Raw genomic sequence first — 5,914 nt, forward strand, 5'->3', positions numbered from 1 at the left:
AAGATCCCTGATGGGAGGGACTGGTGGTGGGTAGAGCTGACTGTTGCTCTGGTGGGCAGATCTCAGTAAAACTTTAATCTGATTGACTGCTGATGGGTGTGGCTGGGTTCCCTCCCTGTTGGTTGTTTGGCCTGAGGCGACCCAACACTGGAGCGTACCTGGGCTCTTTGGTGGGACTAATGGTGGACTCAGGGAGGGCTCTCGCCAAGGAGTACTTCCCAGAACTTCTGCTGTCAGTGTCCTTGTCCCCTCTGTGAGCCACAGCCACCCCCTGCCTCTGCAGGAGACCCTCCAACACTAGCAGGTAGGTCTTGTTCAGTCTCCCCTGGGGTCACTGCTCCTTCCCCTGGGTCCCGATGCGCACACTACTTTGTGTGTGCCCTCCAAGAGTGGAGTCTCTGTTTCCCCCAGTCCTGTCAAAGTCCTGCAATCAAATCCCACTGGCCTTCAAAGTCTGATTCTCTAGGAATTCCTCCTCCCGTTGCCAAACCCCCAGGTTGGGAGCCCGACGTGGGGCTCAGAACCTTCACTCCAGTGGGTGGACTTCTGTGGTATAAGTGTTCTCCAGTCTGTGAGTCACCCACCCAGCAGTTATGGGATTTGATTTTACTGTGATTGCACCCCTCCTATGGTTTCATTGTGGCTTCTCCTTTATTTTTGGATGTGGGGTATCTTTTTTGGTGAGTTCCAGTGTCTTCCTGTCAATGATTGTCCAGCAGCTAGTTGTGATTCTGGTGTTCTCTCAAGAGGGAGTGAGAGCACGTCCTTCTACTCTGCCATCTTGGTTCCTCCTCTGAAACATTCTTAAGACTCATGTTCTATAAAGGTAAATGTTGCTGTCATTTCTAATGGAAATGACACTACTTTCCTAAAAGTAGTGGGAAAACACAATATACAGTCTTAGCCTTGGTCATTTTACCTTCAACAGGTAATTTATCATATTGAGTTGTGATAAATCATTGATTCAGCTACTTTTACAATGAGTTCAAAGAACTTTATCATTAGAAATGCACCTTCTAAGTAATTTATGTTCAAAACTGTTATACTGTATTGTATATTTGAAAGTTGCTAAAAGAGTAGATCTTAAAAGTTCTCATCACAAGAAAAAAAATTGTAACTATGTGAAGTGATGGATGTTAACTAAAATTGTGGTAATGATTTTGCAATATATACATATATCAAATCATTATGTTGTACACCTTAAACAAATACAATGTTCAATGTGAATTATATCTCCATAAAACCCCCTGGGGGTGGGGGAAACTATGTTACTTAATAAGAAAATGATGATATTCATTTTAAACTGAATATTCATTATAATTAATTTATTTTCTTTTGTCTACCAGGAACCCAAATTAATTTCATTCTCTTTTTTTTGTTTAGAAATTAAAAAAAAATTTTTATTGAAGTATAGCTGATTTACAATGTTGTGTTAGTTTCAAGTGTACAGCAAAGTGATTCAGTTTCTATATATATATATATATAACTGAATTCATATATATATATAATTTACATATATGTGTGTGTGTGTCTATATATATGTTCTTTTTCAGATTCTTTTCCATTATAGGTTATTACAAGATAGTGAGTCTAGTTCTCTGTGTTATACAGTAGGTCCTTGTTGTTTATTTCATATATAGTAGTGTGTATATGTTAATCCCAAACTCCTAATTTATCCCTCCCCCTGCCCTTACCCCTTTGGTAACCATAAGTTTGTTTTCTATGTCTGTGAACCTATTTCTGTTTCAACTTAATTTCTTATTTGTTAAACTACAAAATTTATATGTTGCAAACTATTTACTGTAAATTATTACTATTACTAGAATATTTTTGACATGTAGATGTCATTACATAGCACTTACGGCATCAATAAGTGGTCATTATGAATATTTTTGAAAGATTAAACCCATGTTTATTAACTTCTTTACATATAACCTAATGGTTTTATCCTGCATCTTTGATTAGTTTTATATTTCTTAAAAATAGGATTTCATTTGAATTCTCAAAACGATACCTATCATACCACAAAGGTAAAGAAAATGTATGACAAATATAGATAAATTTTATAAGTAACAGTTGAATTTTTTATCCTCTACATTTTCTATGCCCCAGCCTTTCAATCACTCTCTCCCAAAGAAAGATTCTATGGGAAAACAACCTTATAGAAAAATGGTCTGAGTGTATCTCAGTCAACAAAATAAATGGCCTCTCACCCACTTCGTTTCTGGTGCACATAGGCTGAGATCACCTTGGAATTTTTTTCCTTACCGTGCAGACCATTTACACTCAGGTTTATTTTACCCCAACTCTGTAGTACTTTTTTAAAATCATTTTTTTCTCCCTAATATTTTACTTCTTTGTTTGTTAACATCTCTCTTTGCAGCTGTACTTTTCTTATTCTCAAAACCTGATTCCTGGCTCACCCCCACCCCACCTCCACCTTCCCAGAAATGATTGGAAATACAGGTGTACAACCAACTCAGAAGCTTTTTTTTTTAAGTTCAGTACATGAAACCTCCAACCTCATCTGGCCATTCACCATTCCAGACATTTTGGTAGGTGTTAATTTGCCCCTAATATTTTGATGTTTGTAATGTACTAAATTCTCCAATAAATATCCAATGGACTATTCTGGTTAAATTTCTAAAGAAGGTAAACTTTTTAATAAACTTTTGCTCTTGGTGACCATATTTATTAATTGTGTTTGCTATATTTTTGAAAGTACAGTAGAATGAACAACCTGCATTTTTTTGAATTTTTTTATTGTGATCAATAATACATAACAAAATTTACTATCTTAACCTTTTTTAACAACCTATCTTTTTTGTGTGTGGTTATTTGAGGACTTTGAAGACTTTTAAGATCAGGATTAGAGGTGGACTTATAGAATTGAAGAGCTGGAAGGGGTTTAGAAGCCATCTTATTAATTTCCTCATTTTTGAGAGTCATTCAGTCTATTCATCTGGTAAATGAAGCACCAACTGTGCTAGATTCCCAGAGATGCAATGTTATTAAAACACAGCTCCTACTTTAAAGATGCATATGTTCATATAGTCACTAAGAGTGCTATCATCCTTCTTTTGGGCTGGCAGATTAGATGACTAGGTGTTGTCTTGAGTTTCCTTCTCTGAATTCTCTCACCCATTCTCTATTCTTAAGCCAAGTTCAGTTGACAAGGAAGGAAGGAGCATTCTAGGAAGTGGTTGAAGATTTACATTGTAAAGTGGGGTTTCAGAGTCACAGTTGACTCTATACAGGAAGTCTATAATGGATGCTTCAACCATAACAAATTCTGTGTTTATCTTTTAGGTTCAACATAATCAGTTTCTACCTTAACAATCCAATGTTATTTCCAAGGAACAAGGGTGAGGCCTCCATTCCAGTCAGGCTTGTCTTTCATTCACAGACCACCTACATCACTAACTCAGAGCCTCCTTTGCCTACCTGGAACACTGGCTTTCTTTCCTTTTACCTACAATATCATGCCCCATATTCAAGGTTCATGTGAGAGAAAGTGAAACTGCCACAGATAGTAGCAGAAACAAAAGGTTTCAAAGACTCCTGCCAAGGTTTGAGCCCCTCCTCCCAGTTGTTCCTCAGGCCATCTTTGCTGCCCTGCCTTTCTTCATGCTTGACTGTTCAGTTCTTCCTTGGATTTCATAAGCCAATAAATTCCCGTTTCTATTTAAATTTGTTTGAGGTAGGTTTTCCAATTTTCAAATCAAATATATTCAGGCAGGTAGGTAGAGGCAGAGTTAGAACTAGAAGTCAGGTCTGATTGCTAATCTACAGCTTTGCTGACAATTTTTTGTTGCTGCAAAACGTCTTGCTGTCCCCCAGAGGCAAGGCCCTGTGCTGAGCTTCTAATTCCTTTTTATTTCCAGTAACAAAATGCTGGGAGCAAAATTGACACTGAATAAAGAGTTAATGAGTTACTATAAACGTACGCAGTTATGGAAAGAACACTATCTTGATTCAGAAGAGCTAGATTTGGGGCTTGGATCTGCCACTGACCTCCTCTAAGATTCTAAGATCCTAGGCAAATAAATCACTTACAACCTCAGAGGTACAAATCCTCATTGCAAAGTGGAGAGAACAAGAGCCTTATAGGATTATGGAAAGGCTAAAATGACATTATATAGGTAAGAAATTTTTTAACTCTAAAGTGAGTTAATCACAGAATGTACATTGGAAATTTTATTTAAAGAACTGAATCTGGTATATTATCATTTTAACATCACCGTACAAATATCCATCATTATCTCAAACTCAGCATATTCAGTTAGAATCATTGTCTTCTTCATACCTCTGGCTCCATTCACCACCCCCTCAAATCTCTTCCCTGCTTTTTGAAAGGCAAACTGGATCACAGTTCTATCCTGCTTAAAATCCTTCTGGGTTTCCCGATGGCCTTCAGGATAAAATTCAAATTTTACTTTGGCATTCCCGAAGGGCTAAAGTTAGATCTCTCAGGATGCAAGAGGAAAAACAGGTGATTGAGGTCTAGTCTATCCAGAGCTTTGGTTTTACAGAGGCTGTTTGGCTACTACCAGACTTTTTGTTGCCTTCTCCTCTCCCCCCACGAAGTATGCAAGCTAAGGGGACATTAACAGGCAGAGTGAGGGAAGCCAGGTGCTATTCAGGCCTCATATACGAGGTCGTCATCATCCAGCTCCTGCCTCTCCCTCTTACCACTGCCCTGATACCCTCACTCTATATTTAGTTATTCTGAAATGAATCGCTCTGAATATATCATTCTCCCTTGTGCCTCTGTGTCAGTGCTTTGTGTCCGTTCTCTGTGTCAGTTTATGTTATTTCTGTCTGAACTCACTTCCTTCCATCTCTCACCTGGCTGAGTCCTTCAAGACTGTTTCCTACACGAGAACATGAATTAGTTGAAGACAGGAATAATATCCTTGATTTCTATATACCTAGCACCTAAATGTTGTCAAACAAACAAAAAAAATATGTGTATGTGTGTCTGTGTATGTATAATAAAATATAGAAGGCTGCAAATAAGAAAAAGGTGTATTGGGGGTCTTAAGAATTGCAATTCAGAAGATACAGATTCAGGTAAAACCAAAAGAGTGTTTCGGGGAAGAGAAGGAGTCAGGAGCTTATAAAGGCAAAAGCCATGAGGCTGTACTCTGACATAAGAAAGGAAATATTTGTCCTCAAGGGGTAGGCTGTCCCAACTTTTTTTAGGGTCCAACAATTACTTTGAGCTTCTGGGCAGATTTTCTAGATGCCTTTGTCAGGACAATAAGTGGTCAAAAGGTCAGATTCCATCCAGGCAGAGACATGCATAAGTCACATTTCCTCAGTGGTCTCCTGGCTCCATTTTAGAGAGCTCTGCTAGCAATACCAACTCTATTTTGATTTTCCTTCCACAGTGTTTACTGAATAACTGAATGAATATATATGAGTGAATGAGCTTTAGAAATCCATTCCTACAGAGCTCTCCTAGAAAGATCCTGAAGCCTAAAGAGATTGTTAAAATGTATATGAACTTGATTATTTGGCTTTGGCTCATTCCCAGCACAGCTGTAGGTTGTAAGAGGTCATTCTCTTGTCTGTTCCTATACAGATCTTTGAGAGACCTGATGATCCTTAGAGATGACACAGGTCCGTTCAAACCAGTGTGTCCAGTAACTATTTGGTAACAAATTCCTTGGAATTATTTGACTTAAATGATCACTAGAGGGAACAATAAAGTGAAGCTTTTCCTTTTTTTTTTTTTTTTTTTTTTGGAAAGTGGGCCTCTCACTGTTGTGGCCTCTTCCGTTGCGGAGCACAGGCTCCGGACGTGCAGGCTCAGCAGGCATGGCTCACGGGTCCAGCCGCTCCGCGGCATGTGGGATCCTCCCGGACCGGGGCACGAACCCGTGTCCCCTGCATCGGCAGGCGGACTCTC

General features: G+C 38.8%; 1 long non-coding RNA gene across 2 annotated transcripts in view; it reads left to right on the forward strand.

The window, feature by feature from the left end:
* LOC114487202 (uncharacterized) overlaps positions 1-5,914 on the forward strand; it is a 30,774-nt gene that overhangs the window by 8,233 nt on the left and 16,627 nt on the right. The window contains exon 3 of one of the 2 annotated variants that reach the window (XR_003682084.2): positions 2,384-2,566. The exons of the other annotated variant lie outside the window; for it this stretch is intronic. This is a non-coding gene — a long non-coding RNA (uncharacterized lncRNA). Of the gene's footprint in view, positions 1-2,383; positions 2,567-5,914 lie in introns of those variants that run through there. 2 annotated transcript variants of the gene reach the window in all.

The sequence above is a fragment of the Physeter macrocephalus genome, chromosome 11 (assembly GCF_002837175.3).
Source record: "Physeter macrocephalus isolate SW-GA chromosome 11, ASM283717v5, whole genome shotgun sequence".
NCBI classification, from domain to species: domain Eukaryota; kingdom Metazoa; phylum Chordata; class Mammalia; order Artiodactyla; family Physeteridae; genus Physeter; species Physeter macrocephalus.